General features: G+C 40.6%; 1 protein-coding gene across 11 annotated transcripts in view; it reads right to left on the reverse strand.

The window, feature by feature from the left end:
* ATP2B1 (ATPase plasma membrane Ca2+ transporting 1) overlaps nt 1-20,761 on the reverse strand; it is a 64,747-nt gene that overhangs the window by 37,104 nt on the left and 6,882 nt on the right. The window lies entirely within an intron of this gene.

Genomic DNA, 20,761 nt, shown 5'->3' on the forward strand with positions numbered 1-20,761 from the left:
AAAAATGATCAGAGGGATGGAACACCTCTCCTATGAGGACAGGCTGACAGAGCTGTGGTAATTCAGCCGGGAGAAGAGAGGGCTCCAGGAAGACCTTATTGTGACCTTTCAGTACTTAAAAGGGGCCTATAAGAAAAATATGGACAGATTTTTTAGCAGGGCCTGTTGTGATAAGACAAGGGACAATGGTTTTAAACTAAAGAAGGGGAGATTCAGGCTAGACAGGAGGAAGAAATTTTTTACAATGAAGATGGTAAAACTCTAGCACAGGTTGCCCAGAGAGGCAGTAGATGCCTCATCCCTGGAGACATTCAAGACCAGGCTGGATGAGGCTCTGAGCAACCTGATATACTTGAAGATGTCCCTGCTCATTGCAGGGGGGTTGGACAAGATGACCCTTGAATGCCTCTTCCAACCCTAACTATTCTATGATTCTATAAGAGATTAATAGAAATCTGTCTTTCATTAGGCACATCACATTTTGGATAATCCATCATTTACATATCACTGAGACTAGGGACAACTTTAAAGCTGTCATACTTCAAAGTCTGTCACACTCAAGTGACTAAATATCCTGTAGAGGTACCTTACAGTAGCAGCACACGCTCTCATAGGCAGAATTCAGCTATTTGTGCAAAACCTCTGGTGCTTTGTGACTGTAATATCATCACTGATATGTAAGATCATCGTGGCTGCCTATGAGGAGTAATGCATCTTAAATCAGTTAGCCAAATCAAATTGGCTGACTGTGCTTAGTTATCCAAGACAATAATTCAAAATAATAAAATTATCTAACCTCTGTTTCATGGATTGTCAGTGTTATAAGCTCAAAAGCCTCAGTAACCTCTGTAGCTGGACTGGAAAAAAGGCCAAACCCTAAAGATTACATGTAGAGATATTTAACAAAGCCTGAACAGACTATAATTTACAGCTCTATTTAGGGCCATCAGAACATACTGCTTTGACCAAGCTAGAAGAAATTGTAAAATGTTTCTTGAAGTGTTCTTGTAACAACACTTTAAATATAAACCCATCTTAATTCTCTCTTCCCCCTCCACCTGCCCTGAACCTAAAGTGTGCTTCAAAAAGGACTCCAGAAATAGCCCTTCACAGGTGAAAGTATTTAGTAATTAGCAATTTAGTAATTCCCTCTATATGGAAGAAATCTGTGTTCTACATTCATTAAAATTAAGGTTACCTTGAAGTGATAGCTTGCAATGGCCACACACTGACAATCAAATAACAGCAGAGTTTAAGAGTGGCATAATTACTATTGCCCATATGCACAGGACCTAGCATGCCTCAGACATCTATCCAAGCCTTTCCTGTCATTGAATTTGCATTTAATACTTGCTTCACCAACCTACAGGAAATGCATGTTAATATTAACAAAAGTAAAACACTTAAGCAAACTCATACCTCAAGAGTCAAAGCTCCAGCGATTATATATCCTGTGTCATTCAATTCAATTTATCTAACTGCCTGAACACTCTGCATTCAGATGTTAAGCATTAGCTGGTACTAGCATTTGACCTTCAACAACAACTAAAGCTGGTTGCTGTAACATAGGAGAAGGCTTGCAAAGTGATTATCTCAGGAAAGCCTTTGTTTAATCTAATTAGTTTAGTGAAGACTGGACAGATCTACATACCAAGAAGCTGCAGTGGTAAAACTGTCCCCATATGTTTCAGTTGTCATGCCATTTTAATCTGTTTCAAATAACAGCTTTTAAGATACTGAAAAATATAATATGCCTTTGCATACTTCAGTTTGAAACCCACAGCACTGGGTATCATAGAATCATAGAATGTCCTGAGTTGGAAGGGACCCACAAGGACCATCAAGTCCAACTCCTGTTCCTGCATAGGACAACCCCACAGTTCACACCATGTGTCTGAGGGTGTTGTCCAGTCTTTTCTTGAACACTGTCAGGTTTGGGGCTGTGACTGCTTTCCTGGAGAGCTGTTCCAGTGCTCTACCACCTTCTGGCTGAAGAATGTTTTCCTAATGTCAAGTTGTCTGTAACATTATTATAATGGAAAGTATTGGTAACTGAGAAAGTGACCTGGAAATCACACTGAAAAAGTCTGAGGTCTTCTGCTTTGGGGGGTAACTTTTCTTACTTCAAGACACAGACCTTCACACCTACTTGAAAGGCTACAGAAAACCACCAGCTGCTTCACAAGAAATACAAATTAATGCTAATAAAACAAAAAGTTCATACAGACCAGTATGCATTTACAGGTCACTACCCTCATGTTTAAAAGTGCCTAACTGAACAACTAGGAGTTAAATCATTTAGTGGCATGCTGTTGTTTCAGTGCAAGCATCTCAGAGAGCCTGGCTGATGAAGAGACAATTACATTGAACAGCTAAGAAGGAGAGAGAGCATGATTGTGGAAGACAAACAGTTTTCAATACATCACCTTCAGCCTTAAATGTGTTCAACAGTGTTGTAATGACAAGTTTTCCTTATTTCAAATCCTGTGTTCTAAATGGTAAATTAATCAAAGGTCAAGAGTTTTGCTGAGAAAGAAAACTTTAACTTCATTCTGAAGCTTCAACTCTTGGGAGGCAGACGTACTCACTTCATTGAAATAAAAACTGACTGCTGTTCCTAGACTGCAGTGGGTGTAAACACTGGTATTTACCACACTTAATCTAACAGTCTTGAAGGTGAGTTATTATAGCATGAAAAACAAGACCTCTTATGAAGCAGCTCACTCCACAGCCTTTGCAAGGAGCCCAGCAAGCAATCAGACATTCTCTTATACCATGAACCAACCATGCAGGTCTGTTACTGCCCTGAGTTTCCCAAGCCATGGCCTTTCCGCACTCATGAAACAAGTCAACTCTGACTGACACTGGATTAAGAAACAAGATTGGAAAGTTCTGTATAGAATAGTGTGAGAAGAAAAAATATTTTCCCAAAAGCTTAAACTTATCATTAGCTTTCTGAATTTAAGGTATTTAAACTTAAATGAGAACTATTATAAATAGATACAAGAGACAGATCCAACAAGCAGGGTTTCACAAAAGCCTCTGAACACTTTAAAGGAACATCAGAATTTGAGACCTACTAGAACCCCTCGAGCAGGGGTGTCAAGCCCATTTTCGCTGGTGGCCACATCAGCTTCACAGTTGCCTTCGAAGGGCCAAATGTAATTTTAGGACTGCATAAATGTAGCAGCAGTTACACGTGGTCCTCAGTGAGAATGAGTTCGACACCCCTGTCCTAGAAAATGAAACAAATGTGATTATCATTATAGAAAGCAGTAAGTGTCTCATGTATTTAAAATACCTGGGTTTCATACTCTTCTATTTCATATTACAATGCTGAGTTGTCCACAAGAAGCCACACACTTCAAGACAAACCCATGCAGAAGAGGTGAGTTTACTTCAAATGCTTTTCTGGAAGCAGAAGCTACTAATTCCAGATACCCATTAACAGAACAACATCTTTACGGGTTTCCTATGGTCCACAGCTCTGACCAGCACTCAGACAGCTTCTCCTTTCTCCACCCACAGGCCCTGAAGCTTCCTTCTCAGTATTTCTTTTTACTAAGCTCATCTGCTTTTTGCTCTCCAATGACTATGTAAACTAACACAAAAAGGCTAAATTTGACAAGATTGCTTATAATACCAGGTGAAGACTACAATGCCAAGAGAAAAAAAGTTTTAACCTCTAGATCTGACTCGGTCCCATTCGGCATCATTCCTAGTGTGTTCAAGTACTTAAGATGCATTTACTGTGTGCGTCACCTTCCTGAGATAACTTAATATGAGTGGAGCTGCCAAAAACTGGACGAAGGCAGCTGCTAGCTGAAGGCAAACCTGGGATATTAAAAAGCTCCACCTACTGGTGTTTAAAATGGAGGGAAAAACAAAACAAACAACAGTTTGCCCAATGCCCATCCATATTTTCCGTTACTTCAGATCCATTGAGTCCAAAGTAAGATGACTGAGGATTTAAAGTCTCTTAATCCTGCACAGTTCAGGCCAAAAATGTTTATTTGGGATACTTATGCTGTAAAGGAAGCTCTATTAACAGGTCTGTCATATTAATAACTTGATATATTAACCCTAAAAGTAGATAGATACATTTTTGTGTGTGTGCAGTAAAGTTATCCATTGTCAAATATTCACATTAATAAGTTCAGGAACAACTTACAGCACTTTTCTGATCAATACTTAACAAAACCACGTTGGCAAAAATTACAATACAAAAGGCTGAACATTAAAAAAAAAAAAAAGAAAAAGAGAGAGATGGTATCATGGCATCCTACTTATTAAAATTATGCTTCATAAGACTACAACAGAGTTTACTTGCATTTCCAAATTATAAGATGCATTCTAGTCACAAAACCTGACAGGCCTATATTAAATGAGGCATATGGCATCATTATATGCAGCTAAGTTTCAAGTAAAGGAAAAGTGAGACGGTACCAAATTTCATCCAACAGAGCTGGAATTGTATTCCTGGATTTCAGTCACTTGCTGCATTTGAAGCTTAGTGTGTGCCTGTAAGCGGTGCATCCAGCTGGGCAGTTCTGACAACTATGACTCGGAGCAAAACAGCAGCTCACTCCCTCATCACAGTTATTCTCACAGTTACATTACTTGTCTTGAGAAATCTTCTTACCTTTTTTCACAAAAACCTCTAAATTTTGCTGCTTCTCCTTAACCCTGCTTCCAATACCTTTTGAGCTTAACACATTTCATTCACCTCTATTTTTACTTTCGTCTTTCAATTCCCACAATACCATACACGCAGAGCACTGAAATTGCTTTAGTCAGTTTTGAGCAATGATTTTCTGCCTTCCCTTATCGTCAGACAGTAAGTAGCACTAGTGGACTTTTTTTTGTTCTGAAGTTCCAAGTCAACTTCAAGAACTCTTAACACCAGAAACCTTGATTCAGAACATGCTGCAGCCATTTGAATTAAAACACATTCAAGTTAAACTGCATGTAACACTTCAGCCAGAACCATCCATTTACCATCTCATCCTGATTTGGACACTCCCCCTTTTTTCTTCCAGAAAGTATTCTTTCATATTAATATCCGCTTAAGCAGAATGGTATGCTTTTGACTGTAACCATTCTTCTTGATATCAAAGAGGTGCCAAAATCTCTTTAGAGCTATGAGCCTTCAGGCAAAGTGCAAAAGCCCATGCCTACCTGATTCTCCTATTCAGGAAACCTTGAAAGAATTTTAAAATTAGTCTTAGAACTACTAGGAAATATTTATGCCTAATGAGATTAAGCCTAATTACTTCCATGAAGTCACTCTGCATATGACGGGCTCCTCTCTATTAGGACAATAAAATTAACTTAGTGGGGTAAGTTTAATGGCTTTTTTTCTTTTTTTTTTTTTTGCTACCTTGGAATATCTTACTGCTATGTTGAAACGGTACTAGGAAATACTGTTTGTTCATTGAACTGTAAACACATAATATATAAATAGTAATATTTATGTGATAACTCACCTATCTATGATCTTCAAAATCATCATCCCTGCCAAGCAATGGTTTGGAACATAAAAGATAAAACAAAAACCCAAGTTCTGGTCACCCATCTCAATAAGAATACGCTATGTTACATTGGATATCTGTTTTGTCCTCTTGTAGCCAAAGAAGCTTCTGTCTTGTCCTGTAACATGCCAGTTTAAGAGCCTACATATTTAGATTTTTCAAAAGCTTTTTGTAAATACAAGAACACAGTTTATTCTTATCATCAAACCCTTAAAAAGCTTTACTTCTTGAAAAATTTGTAGTTTGAAAGCTATGCTAGCTTGCCCTGCAAGTCATATTAATCCCTGTCTGCCAGAAATACCCCAAGTAAACTGGCTAAAGAGTCATGCTGAGAAAACCCCTTTTGAAAATCACAATTTCATTTGCTATCTTCTATTCCTAAAGAGCCAAGGTTTTAATTCAAATGTCATAACAAATGTACATTTGAGTAGGTCTTTCAGAGCTACCGCACAAGTTTGTGTCTCCTGCTTGTGGTGGCAAGAGGAGGTTCAGGGTTTGTTTTTTTTTTTTTTTTGTTAGAGTGTGTTTGGTTTTTAATCCCAATATTTGAATTTAAGAATCTACTGTATGGCTTTGCAAGAAACACAGTTGATAATAGTGACCATACCTTTAGCTCTCTTTGATAAATTTTGAGAGCTTAGCTCACTAATCCATTCTAGTGGGCCTCCTCTTTCAGGTACAGCATAAGAAGCATCTGAAGTTGAGCCTCAAGGTATTTTCTGGTATGTTCTACCATTTAGTGAGGCTACATACTGCTTTATCCTTCAGGCACATCTCCAGTTTCAAAACTAGTCCTTCCTTGTGATTATACTTTTTAATCTTCCTGAAGTCTGACCTCAATTAAAGGCTAAGTTCTCACACTGCCTGCACTGTCCTGATCTTTTAGCTACTCCTCTTAAAGAACTTTCTCATTTATGCCAGATTGGTTGCTGGTTTGGGGTTTTTTGACATACATTTAAGCATTACTGCAATATAGCTATTGGTAGCAGCCCACAGAATGATGCTGAATTAAATGCTGTGTGATTAGTATAAGTAACATGGCAATGCCTGTTTCACCATTCAATATAAGGTAATAAATTCTTTTCTTTGCAGTTTGTTTCTTTGACATAGACAGGAAGTGTATAAGCACTGCTAGTAAATAGGATGCACAAAGCTGAGCTTCCTATTATAGCATTTCCTAAGTCTAACAATGCAAGCAGCAAGTCTGTCATATCCTCAGGTAACCAAAGGTATGGCTGTGCTAAAGTGTCGAGGCATAAATTTCCACCCACAGACGTCCTGAAGCAGGTCTCGTTATTTGACTCTAACAACACAGCAACTTACACCTGCCACCCTCATCCTTTTGCACTGGGAAAAGCCACCCACATTAATTGGCAACTGTGTTAATGAAGTAATAGACTATGTGAAAGCCCGTTGTTGCAACAGGCACACAGGCAACTCAGGGCTCAGAAGAGTAACTTCTTGTGAGCTTTTTTACTATTCTTTCACAGCATCTCAGCCACTGACAGACAGACCGCACTTCAATTTGGGTCCTGTTCTATGTCTGTCTATCATGGGACACACAGCACTCTGGCCAGTTTTAGCACCCATTCCCTTACTAATTCTTTTTCTACTCCTCTTGCCTTCTCCCTGCACTTCCATGAGCTTTAAGAACAGACACTTTTTTTTTTTTTTACAGCAGTACTATCTGCCCCTCCAGGTCCAAGGAGGCAGAAAACACCACACATGTTCCCAAGCCTCCCCCCCTCCCACTAGCTATGATCATAGCCATGCAGTTCAATTCTCTACAGTCTAAAAGTGGGCTACTTGCAGCAGCCTGGCAGAAGGCAGCCATCAAAAAAGCATTTCTTCCTGCCCAGCCACAAAATAAAGCCAAAAGATTTCAATATCAGGGTTTCTATTGGCTGAACAAGTTATCACAACAGATTCCCCAGAAGTTTTTCCACAAGCTGCCAGAATAACTGATTTATTTGTAGAAATCTTAAAGACAACATGGATGTGCTAACACTCATTCAGCTAATGCTTAGAGCATCCTCATCCAGGAACTATGTTCCTGCCACCTTTAAAATTACATTAGTCTCCATTCAAGGAAAAGTTCATCTTCACTGTTATTTCAGGTAAAGTGACATGCCACCAAACAAATTGCATGATACATGGCTTCACTGCCAAAGCCAGACACTGTTTGAGTTGAACAGCAAATTCACCAGACCGTTCAACAGAAGCTTAAGCAGATTTAGTAAACTTAATTCATTCCTCAGTTTTGGTAGGCTATTTAATAATTGCTGTATAAACTGGCTATACACAATTAACAGTTGTGTCTTCATTTCTCAAGTCTTCAGCTGTGAAGATCTGTACTGCGTATAACTCTTCAGGTTTCTGAGAGCACAAAGACATCAGTTGCATGATTAATTCATTAGAAAAATGTAACTGAGGAAAAGAATGCAAATGCAGCCAGGCTCCATGATAATATTTAAAAGTTCTATTCCACCCAGTAAAGGAAATCCCTCCCCTAGTTTCCCATAAACAAAGTTCTTAACTAGTATCAGTGGATCCTAATGCAATTTATAAATGGTCATGCTTCCATTCTAAACAGTAGGCATTCAAAAAAAAAGAGGTGAACTAGGTGTCAATTAGCTCTGGCATCATGCTTATTCTTCTAGGTAGGGAAAGGCCATGCCTTGAAAATCTTCATAGCAACCAGACAGACCTGTTCAGTGCTGAGGATCAGATACTTGTTTCCCTCACTGCCCTGCCCAACGGAAGCACAAGGCTCTCAGCAATAATGTGGTGACCCAGCAGGCACTCAGGTGCCTAAAGCATAACTACCATTGGCATACAGAGTAAGGTGTCAGTCTCCTGCTAAGGCAGCTCTAAATCCTCAGCAGCAATTCCTAGTGGCTAGTTCAATAAGAGTAATATCAATCCTTCCAAAGACAGCATCTGAATGGGGAATGTACTGCCATTAGCTCAGCTGCAACTGATTCTCAGGGACAAGAGTCTGTCCATCCATGAAGACTATAGCTCATCATTCTGACTCAGCTAAATCAAGCCTAGTCTGTTCCTTCTACATAAAGCTACTTCCCACAAGTGTTTGTTTATTTCACAGTGGCACTGCAACTTCTGCAATCAGGTTGTTTTTAGCAATAGCATACAGTATCTCTAAAGAAAAGGAATTGGGAAGGGCACCAAGTGTCAGCTCCTCCACTCAAATGACAAACTGCAAGCAACCTGCTAAACTGTTGAATTTGTGCATGTTAGACTAACTCCAACTGGCCACTGCTGAAGGCACAAACTCTTTTAGGAACCAAGATTTGTATGTTCATCTTATGGTTTCCAACAAACTTCCTTAAAGGGCCATTGCAATTGCATGTCTGACTATAGTACACCTCAGCTCAGCATGAGTTTCTTCAGACAGCTCACACACCAGTCCTGATAAGTCAGAAGCTAATTACATTTTTTTTTTAATCTAACCCTTGCAGCTCAGAAGTTTCACTTGATGTAGCAAACAGGTAAAGCACAGTAGAGAAGCCAAAAGCTTCCTCTAGCAAGACTCAGCGAAATCACTGTTTCCCCACTGGAGGGAAGTGACTGAGAAGAGCATCAGAGTATCATGAAACAAGAGTGACACAGCACCATGGAACAGAAGATAATGGGAATTACCTAAACTCCCAGTTAGGGACTGAGTCTTTCTCAAGGTAATTCTGGAAGATGCATAGAAGTTTCCCCCTCTGCCTCCTAGTGCTCCAGTTCCCTAAGCAGCCTCCTGTATCCCTGTCTTTCTCTCAGGATACCATCACTTGGTTTCTCAGCACCTTCAATAGACTCTTTAGCTCGAAAGACATATAGCAGTCTGTCTCTATTACTCATGAAAAAGAGAAAGCAGACTGCTAGGAAGCAACTGTGCTAAGACTACTCTCCAAAAACCTGCTTATTATTTCAGTCACATTAAGAATGACTTCTTTCAATTAGTTTGTCACAGGAAGCACAGGAAGAAGCCACCTGTAAACCTTAATGAAGGATGACTTTAGTAGTGTTTCCAAAACACCTGCCTGAGGTAGATGAAACAGAAAAAACTGGTGCAAGTATGAAGCCTGCTATTAACAAGTAGCAGACTTGTTTTTTTCACACTTTCAGACTCCATAAGTTCTGTCTAGGCAGGCTACAAAACACTGGTTAGGAAGATGTGAAACTTCTGAGAAGTCCTACACATTGAAAAATAACCATACATCTCATTTCAAAGTTATGTTATGAATTTGGTTCATTTAAGTTATGTGCAATAGTCTAGTCTGTACATCATGTCAAGCAGGTTGACAGCCAAGTTCTACCATGGTCTCTAATCTATGTTTAGTTAAATTCTTAGTTTGATTCTACTTCTAATATTTTACAACATTGTTTTCTGCTTCCTCCCTTTCTGGGGGAAAGGGATGCTTTAAAATAAACACAAATTTATACCAACAGAATCCTGAATATCCTCTATGTGTTTAGCATCCCTAGTTACAGCAGCACAGCTTAAACTTTTATGTGTAGTTTTGCATTTTTCAGGTGTAGACTTGATATTAGAAGCTAGTAGCTTTCTCTAGACTATTAAAAACAAGTTGACTCTTGGTGTGCTACACTCCTTCTATAGGAATCAGATGTGTGTGCATGTATCTATTCCTATGGAAATCTTTCCCTGTAACCAGAACAGCATGAAATTGGGGTGGTGGTGATTTTGTTTGGTTGGCATTTGGGGGGAGGGTGGGTTTTGTGCAGGTTTTGTTTGGTGGTGGTGTTTTGAGGGGGGAGGTATTTGTTTAGTTTTGGTTGTTTTGTTGTTTTGGTTGGTGGGAGGGGTTTTGTTTGTTTGTTTGGGGGTTTGTTTTTTTGTGGGTTTTTTTTGGGTGAGTGGGTGGGAATGATGGAATACCTTATTTGGCTGGTTTTTGAACACAGTTTAGACCAGTTATCTAATTAACAGAACTCAGCAATGTGATCAAACAGTATACAGTCATAATCCAGAATCAAACAATTTCAGGCAGTTACACAGTTGTCTGTCAAAACCACAATCTAGTTTGAGGAATTATGCTTTATGCATATAATTAACACTAAACAGCTTTCAAGATACCTTTATTACTTAAAACTCAAAAAGTAGGTACTTACAGAAAGATTACCTTGTTGTTGAGCAATTATTAAAATGAGCCATTAGCTACCAAAAAGTATTTTTCACTGTGCAAATATTTTCAAGTATTTAAACAATTGCCTCACAGCAAAATCGCTCAAAGAAAGCCTAAGCCAAGCTATTTTAAGCTACTTTATTATTTTAAGCTATTTTAAGGTTAGGAGTCTCTGACTCCTTAACTTGGACATTTCTAAAATACGCCAGGCTTTCCTAGAAAAAGGATGCGTTTCCCTGTGCACTGAGAATCCTCAGCTGTTCTTGACAAGATTACGGTTCAAGGCAGGCATTGCTAAGCTAAATTTTATGGCCAATTTTATGCAGGTCAGCAAGTTTTGGTTTACTTGTCGACTAATGTGAAAGTTATTAAAATGCAGTTTTGGACATTAAAACAAAAATTATTGCGCATGGCAGTAAACCTGTATAAATTCTGATGATTAGTGGTGGATATCCAAGCCATAGGGCTAAACTTCAAGACCTCAATCCACAGTAGTATGCCCAAAGGGAAAAACTGGAAGAGCAGCATATTTGGTAGGGGAAACACACTCACTGTGAGAGGAAGACTTATTCTAAACTTTGTGTGAATACCTGGACAAATGCCTGTTTTTCACAGAATCACAGAATGTTACGGATTGGAAGAGACCTCGAAAGATCTAGTCCAATCCCCCTGCCAGAGCAGGAACACCTAGATGAGGTTAAACAGGAAGGCATCCAGGCAGGTTTTGAATGCCTCCATGATACAGGCAATGTCTCCATGATACAGGGAATTAACAACCAATCAACTAACAATTAACCAACCAACACCCAAAGAACCGAGGAGCCAAGCAGTGCTGTTTTTATACAGCCAAGTGCTGTTTTTATACAGCCAAGCAGTGCCTTTCCAGTACAGTAATGCCTAAAGACTTCTGTAGACTGCCACAGGTATAACCAAAGAGATACTGAACAGGAAGAACCCGAGTGTTTGGCTGCATCAAATTCTTAATTTGGGTTTACACAGTAATCTTACTGTTCTGAAATATCTGACAGTCATAGAATCACAGAATGGTTTGTGTTGGAAAGGACCTTACAGATCACCTAGTTCCAATGCCCCTGGTCATAGCATGTCATGCTTCTTTTAGAATCATAGAATGTTGGAAGAATGTTGGAAGAAACCTTTTGAGATCATCAAGTCCGACTGTTAGTCTAATAACGCTAAGTTCACCACTAAAACATAACCCAAACAGCACATCTATATGTCTTTTAAACACTTTCAGGGATGGTGACTCCACCACTTCCCTGGGCAGCCAGTTCCAACGCCTGACAACCCGCACCATAAAGAAATTTTTCCTAATATCCAATCTAAACCTCCCCTGGCATAAACTGATGCCATTTCCTCTCATCCAATCACTTGCTACTTGGGAGAAGAGATCAACACCCACCTCACTACAACCTCCTTTCAGGTAGTTGTAGAGAGCAATAAGGTCTACCCTCAGCCTCCTTTTCTCCAGGCTAAACAGCCTCACTTCCCTCAGATGCTCCTCATCAGACTTGTGCTCCAGACCCTTCATTAGCTTCATTGCCCTTCTCTGAACATGCTCCAGCACCTCAATGTCTTTCTTGTAGTGAGTGGCTCAAAACTGAACACAGTATTTGAGGTGGGGCCTCACCAGTGGCACGTACAGGGGGACGATCACTTCCCTAGTCCCGCTGGCCATGCAATTCTGATACACACCAGTATGCCGTTGGCCTTTTTGGCCACCTCGGCACACTGCTGGCTCATGTTCAGCTGGCTGATGATCAACACCCCCAGATCCTTTTCTGCCGGGCAGTTTTCCAGCCACTCTTCCCCAAGCCCGTAGCTTTGCCTGGGCTTGTTGTGACCCAAGTGCAGGACCCAGCACTTGGCCTTGTTGAAGTTCATACAATTGGCCCCAGCCCAACAATCCAGCCAGTCCAGATTCCTCTGTAGAACCTACCTACCCTCCAGCAGATCAGCACTCCCACCCAAAAACAACCAGCTGGCATTCACATGCAGTGGGTTAGCTGAACATCCATGTCTCTCCAATTTAGAGACAATTATGTTGTGTGGAAATGTCCTGTTTTTTTAAAAAAATAAGACCAGTTTCTCTTTTGGTGAATTTTCCTTTCAGCTAAGTTCTCCTAAGTAACTGTACTTTTCTGAATTTGGCTGCATGTTTTTTCAGACACTGTTAGCTCTGGAGCTGATAACAGTAGCAATGGTACGCAGAAGAGACTCAGGTTTAGACTTATTGCTATGGTAGCCAAGGTTACTGATAAATTTTGAATGCCCCATAAGCGAGAGGGGCGTATTTGCAAGGAGGGATGAACAGAACAGGTGGTTAAAATTGACCAACTAAGTATGCCATCCCATACATGTCATACACCCTATAAAAGTGGGAGATCACAAGGGTCTTGCTCTCTTCGACCATGGCCAGCATCTCAAGAGAACCCTGCCTGTCGTGCCTATGATCCGAGGCCTAGTTCTAGACCCTGCATCCCTGAATCCAGTTCCAGTTTGCTGCGAAGTTCAGCCCAGGACTTCCGGGTGCCTGCCCTGCACCTGCTAGGGCCACACCAGCTCCACCACAGGCAGTGCTGCACTACCCTGGGAAATTCAAGATTGATTTTGTATATTTTGTATTTTTTTCTCTATTAGTAGCATTAACAAAGCATTTTTAACTTTCTCCAACTTGCAAGCCTCTCTCCCTTTTCCTCTTATTCCCTTTCCTTGGTGGGGAGGGCAGGGGGTTAACAGAGAGCATCTGCCACGGTTTATTGTCGCCCTGCAGTGAACAGTGACAGTGTCAAATGCATTCATTACACAGTGCCAAATGAATTATAAGCAAACATCTGGACAAAAGACTGCACTTCCCAGGAAATGCACCTTGTGGGCATGAAAAGCCAGAGAACATCCTCAGGCTTTCCACATCACAAGGTTCAGGGGTTCTTGTTCAGAGATATCCTGAGCTAGCAAATGCTAAAACGGCAGTCTGGCTTGTTATACCACTTATCCAGCTTCAGACTCATTATAGGACAGTAAGTTATTCTCTCAGTCCTCCAAAACTGTTAAGCCATTCCTAAATTTCAGAAAGCAAAAATAACTAGAATAGGTACATAATTAAGTAATAGTATCAGAAAACAAGAAACACAATGAACTGCATTAGATATGTCTGCTGACTTCCCAGAGCAATTGTTTTGATTACAGACATAATACATATCTATACCAAGACCTCATTCAAGACCTGAACTTCTTCCATTCTGGCTGAGAATTTTTATGTTCAATATCTCTTCACATAGGAAGAAATCTGTAGTCTCAGAATAAGCAAATAAATGCACAGAGCACTGTAAGTTATAGAAAGGTAAGTTCTATTCTCCCATGGAAGACTTACAGGTATCATACCTCTTTATGTACGTATAGCACAAAATACCTATAAAAATAGGGCTCAGACATATGATTATATGTACAAGTATTTGTTATCTTAATTTGGACAGGTCCATCCAATCATTGATATACTAAAACAGCCCAGACTACAATTACAAAGGTATATACAACACCAATGTTTACCATTATAGCAGGAGATAGCATCTGAGACACCTGATTAGCTTTCAGTTACTATTTGTTGACCCATTTTTCAGGAAAATCCTTCTTCCATTAATTAAACTCTTCTCATCTCAGAATTTCACACAGGCATATTTGTAAGAGATGCGACTCGACTATTTAAACTCATGAAAGCTATTTTTGCAGAGCCAGCAGAGGGAGTACAGACATCATTTTACTTATAAGCTGTGGAAAAGATACCTAGTAAGAAAGCACTAAAAGAGCTGTGCCTGCAAACGTAATGCAGTCAGTTTAAAGCATGCCAAGAACTTCCTCAGGCTTTCACTGACATGCATGTCACTGCCCAGCAGAGATGATGTTTTGTTTCTGATTCCCAATCAGCAGTCATGTCTCAAAGTCTAGTATCTGACAAAAACAGCAGGATCAACTCTTAACAGTACTAACAAGTGCCATAAGCCTGATGATTCACACGTCAAAAAAAAAAAAAAAATTACAAGTACAGTTCAAGCTAGTCAACACTTTTTATTCCTATGGATTCTGCTGTTTTCAGTTTCAGAAAAGCTAAACCTATTTGAGTGTACATTTCTTAAAAAGCAACTTCACCTGGAAGAAAAGTTGAGAAACTCAGAGTTGAAGACGACCCACTAGCAAAGGAGCCAAGAAGGCATGGATGGCGTGGTGTTGGACTGGAAGGTAACAGCTAACATTTCTGCTGGCATTTGCAGAGGCATGCTCCTACTGGCAAATCTGGTTTTACACATCCTCTGAGGCAAGAGCTCTCCTGCTTTATTTAGCATTTCCATTGATCAGCCTGCTTTGGAGTTGGCAATTACAACTGAACAGTGTTGACACAGCAACGGCTGTGGAAACAGTTTGAAAGAGGTTGAAAGAGAAAGAGGCTCCAGGCAGGCAGATAGATAGCTTTTTGCCATCTTGTGGAGGTGAACACTAAGCTCTAGGCCACCATGAGACAACATACCTTTCTGGCAAAAACTCTACAAACATACACTCCTTGCTTGTTCAGACTGCAAAATTTTGACTTTTTTTTTTTTTCTTTTTTTCTTCTTTTTTTTTTTTTTTTCCCAAATAGAGTCTGTATTTCCCAGCTTGTTGGGAAGAGGCTAAACTAATACAAAATTCTTGCCAATCTTACTCATTTATCAAATTATTGTATTGGGTGGCTATTATATAAGTTTCACGATTTAAAAGTTTGTATACAAAAAGCTTACACAAATATAATGAGCTCCTTAGTCTCAAAATTTCCTCTAAATGAAGAGCAAAACACTCTCCTCCAGCAAAAGAAGAGATAAATTCCTATCATATTAAACTTCACATAAACTTTAAGAAGATTTGACAGCTCAAATCATTTATTTTGATTACTACCTACCCAAGAAGAATGTGCCTGTAGCCACAGAATTTAGCCTTCACTTGTTTCAAGTTGTGACAACAGAAACACCCTTTGGGAAGTTCGATGCCTGCTTCTGCTCCCTGCTTTCTACAGGGAAGAGGTGTTCACTTCGCAGCTTCATTTTCATATAGTAGATTCACTAAATGAATAAGTGAGCCATACTGGTTCCAATCTTACAGAGCTTATGGTTGAATATGGTACAGCTGACTAAAGTTTCTCCTCTAGCACAGAATGAGACCACCTCACAGTTTTGCTGTTGAAATTTAGGGCTCCAGCAGCATTCCTTATTTGTGTGCTGTGCCTGGTTGTTTCCCAGGACTCCACTCAGGCTATTCCATATTTTTTTGTGGGGCAACTGCAGCAGGAAAAGCCCTGCCTCTTCCATCACAAACATGATGATGCCCAAGTATCAGGATATGCCCCAAACATTCTGATTCTCCTGCCCTTCCCCAAGTCATTGCTGTCTCTTGTGACATCAGTTAAGTTTCTATAGATACATGAGAAGCTGATGAGATAGGAAAAATGCTGTTTTTTGGGAAAGCTGGTTATCTAACCAGCCTTGCCACACAGATAATCCATTACCAGTGCCAAATCAACACAGGGCACAGAACTACACTGAACCTGCTTGAGTCAAATGTGAAACCATGCTTGCAGGAAAGATGCATTTTTCAAGAGACATGACTGAATTTATGACTACAAAGTAATAAACAGGTGGTATAAGAAAAGTGAATGCAAAAAAATCACATAGCAATTTATTGGTTGAGTATGATACCACAACTCTAATTCATCCTGCGACTAGAGCCTCATTAAGCTCCTAAATAACTATGTTTATAATACCCTTTACATTTGAGACACGGACATTACGCTTCTAATAAGTGAGTTAAAATGTGATTCATTTATATGGAATAGGTAGGGTGACGAAAAGCACTGAAAAGCCCTTTGAAACATGAGTATGTTTGGAGCACTTTTCCTCTTGGATAAGTTTCAATGGCAAATTCCACAGAATTTTACACTCTAGAATTACTACAGCTGCCTTTAAGGATCGAGAGAGGTTTGTTGTTATCTCAGTTTTTAACCTGAAAAACTGAAGATCTTACCCTTAGTACACAGCTGAACAATTACTGATTCCAGTATTTATCAGGCCCTGAGTTTAGTACTTCAATGGTTAGTAACAGACAGCATGCAACAGATGCAAGAACATTTTTAGAAGCCAATGCTGAAGTTGTGTTCTTCCCCATCCACTTTCTCCTCTCACCACCTGCAGGTCTGATCTGAAGTTCTGAAGCCTGCTTGCATTCCACAGGTTTAAAGTTTACACTCCTCCCATCACATGCAAGATTCACCTGACCAAATTGGTAACATCTATATCTAAGGTAGGTACTTTAGGTTTGGTTTTTTGTTTGTTTTTTAATAGGCAATGGATGAATTAAAACCTCTCTGCCAAAAGATTAAATTTAGATACCCAGGACACAATCTAAAATAGTCACATGAACCCCACCTTAGACACACTTGTGTCTCTTCAACAACAGAAGAGGGCCCAGAGTGATTAGTTTTAGTTTTTAACATGTTTATAGAAGTGGTCAGGACTGCTCTGCTGAAACTAAGCTCAGTCAGGTGGGCTGAACTCGCACATCAAGCAGCTGCACTACCATGGCAGAGCAGGCACACACAAGAGGAAGGATGTGCTTTCACAGTTAGTGTAGGATGATCCAAACCTACGCTACTGCCAGGAGGTCCATCCCGTGCCCTGGCCAGCACCAGCATGGACGTTCATCTGAGGTCAGGGGACAGCCCCAGATGAGAATCGGTGACAAGGAAGACATTGGCAACACCACCACTTCCTCTTCAAGGTCACACAGGTGATGGGGATAAGCCCCTTCCAGTGCCACACAGGCCTCACCAGCTCAAGTCAATCATGAAAGCTCTTCTCCTCACCCCCATGTCCACCCTAGGAAAAAGAAGAGCCTAGCTGCACCTCCTCTGTGCAGCCCCACTGAAGACCATCACCAGAGCACCTCTTTAGCCTTCTCTCTCCCAAGCTAAGTAAAGCCACCTTGCCCAGCCTCTCCCCACACATCCCAGGATGGCCCTTAAACAGCTTAGTGACCCTCTGCTGGCCTCTCTCTGTCAGAAGAGGGGCAAAACAGGACAACATTTTGGATGTGGCCTCACAAGCATGATGGAGGGCAACAACTAGCTGGCCATGCTCTTGATAAAGCAGCCCAGCATGGGCTAGACCTCGCAAGCACAGGAGAACCCCCATTGCTGAGGCTCCTCTACCCAGGAGGATGGCAACACCTTTCCTACTGACCTCTTCCTCTAGTCCCACTGCAGGTGGACTGCAACAGGCAACCCCAGCTTCTCTGTTTGCCCTCAGCCCCAGGGATCCAGACCACCCACAGCTTCAGCACCACAGCCCAACACTGGCCACACATTGCCACTTCCAGGTACTCCCAACTGTTGCAGTGAAAAGTCCTTCGGGAGTGATTTCACTTTGCTGGCTCAGCAATACACAGGAGGGATCTTTGGCAGCTGCCATCAGGAGCTGCCAATAAAACAGGCCTGTTTTATGATCTATGTCTCCAAGTAACTTGTATTTACTCTGTCCAGTTCAAAACATTTTGCTCATGGTTATATTTGCCCCTAACTACAAGAAAGACATTGAGGGAGGCAATGAAGGACATTCAGGGGTCAATGAAGCTGGTGAAGGGTCTGGAACACAAGTCTTATGAGGAGCAGCTGAGGGAACTGGGGCTCTTTAGCCTGGAAAAAGGAGGCTGAGGGGAGATCTTATAACTCTCTACAACTACCTGAAAAGAAGTTGTTGTGAGGTGGGTGTCTTTTCCCAAGAACAAGTGACAGGACACGAGGAAATGGCCTAAAGACGTGCCAGGGGAGGCTTAGATTGGATATTAGGAAAAATTTCTTCACAGAAAGCGTTGTCAGGAATTGGAACAGGCTGCTTAGGGAAGCAGTGGAGTCAACAGCCCTGGAGGTGTTTAAAAAAAGCATAGATGAGGTTCTAAGGGACATGGTTTAGTGCCAGCATTAGGCTGGACCTGATGATTTTGAGGGTCTCTTCCAACCAAAATGATTCTGTGATTCATATACATAGCCTTATCCTCCATATTCACTTCTCTAGCTTTAGATTCGACAGTAGAATGAGAACATATATATGTTCGAGCCTACGCAAATTCAGCATTTCAGTTTTGGAGTAAGCAGTCCACTTAGCAAAAATGTTACTATAGTGTCTTCCCAGAAAATATGAAGTATTCCCCTCAAGCATCCACTGCTTTTATTTTTCCATGTGGTAAACTGATTTCCTATGCTTTGAGGTAGCTTAAGTTCACACCACAGGTTTAGGGTGTCCAACTTTGCATAACCAAGACAACCTTTTCTGAACAGTTTTGGTAATACAGTTGGAGGTGCTGCTCTCCAGTGCCCAGAAACACTACGATCAACAAGGAAAAAAGAAAGCCACATGTGAATTGCTCACTCACAAGCAGACGATATTCTTTGTATGTACCACTGCTTTATATACTGGGATTTCATTTTTGAAAGTGCATGTTTGTACTAAAGCTCTTTCAAAAGGTCCCTGTAACCTAATATACACCATGAGCAGCCATCTCCATCTGAAGGATAGCTCCACTATGACTGCCTCCACTAATAGAAACCAACGAACACACACAAAATACAAAAAACAAAAAAATTAAGAGAGACTATGCTTTTCTCAAATCCTAGATAATGTAGTGCTTTATTACGAAATCTCTTTCAACTCGCTTTAGAAATACAGGCTCCAGCTTAGAAACAAACCACTAGATCTGCAGTCACCGCAGCCAGATCAACCTGTTACCAACACATGTCTGAAATCAGACTTTGTGAAGATATTAAGACATTTCACTATGCAAAGCAAGCTCGTTGAAGAATGTGAAAATTGTTGTCACTGTTAGCTACATGGGTTTCAGAGGTGAAGCAAACACAGGCTGAAATTATTTGAGTTGTTAATAAAGCGGAAGTAAAGCAGTTGTGCTAGTGGTTAGAGCACCTTCCCTACACTCCTCAAAATGTCAGTCTCAACCACGTACATTTGAAAGCCGTGGGCCACAGATCCTGCCTGCCAGTTTAAATCACTTTGTATTTCATACAAACTCACCAGAGTGAGGCTGATAGACAGTGCTCTAATTTAAGTATTGATTTGTACTGTATTCCATAGGCTTCATTAAGTTTTGCACCAGCTTCATTCCTGAGCAAAGAAAAACTAGCAGGCCATGTAAAGCAATTTAAAGTGTAGCATCAACAGTGATAGCACTAGATGGAAGTGAAAAAACTCCTGCTCAATACGCATCTTAAGATCCTGCTTTAGTCTCTACCTAAATAGCCAGAAGAGGTTTAAAAATACCACCCTTTCTCAAGAAATTTAAGGCCTAACCATACCCGTCATCTTTTCTACCCATTTCTTGTTACTATTTCCTCAGTCGCATCCAAGTAAAAATCTCAGAAAGCAAGTCTGAATGCATGATATGACACACTCTTTTTTTCATTTCCTTCACTGCAGTATCAGAAACCACCTAGGCATATAGCTAATGTGTTTTAATATTCTTTAATATTTTACTTATTGCAAAAATCTTAATGGATAGATCCAAATAATCTTTTCTGGAAAACCATTTGTTGAAGACTGACATAAGACTGACACTCAAATGGCTCTCAAATATATTGTCAGAATTACTTCAAGTTCTTATGTCAGAAAAACTTCAAGTTCTTCTACATGAAAAGGTTAATACTCTCTAGGGAATGGTTTCACGTGATGACTGAGCAAGAGGAACATTCCCACACCACCAATCCAAAGACACGTGCTGCTTCCCTCACGCAAGCCTTTTCTCTCACCTTGGAAAGGCCAGTCTCTGCATGAAGATTGTGTAACACAAATCATCTACCAGTGCAGTGAGTAGATGTAAAGGAGCAGAGATGCCACAGAGAAGTTACTGAGCAGCCCAGGACAGGCTGGAAATGAAAGTAGCTACCAGGCCACCTCAGCCAGCCCATGAAACTTTTCACTCATGCTGAGAAGCCAAATAGGCAAGTACAAATGAAGGTGTCTCACTGTTCTC

Source organism: Patagioenas fasciata, chromosome 1 (genome assembly GCF_037038585.1).
Source record: "Patagioenas fasciata isolate bPatFas1 chromosome 1, bPatFas1.hap1, whole genome shotgun sequence".
NCBI classification, from domain to species: Eukaryota; Metazoa; Chordata; class Aves; order Columbiformes; family Columbidae; genus Patagioenas; species Patagioenas fasciata.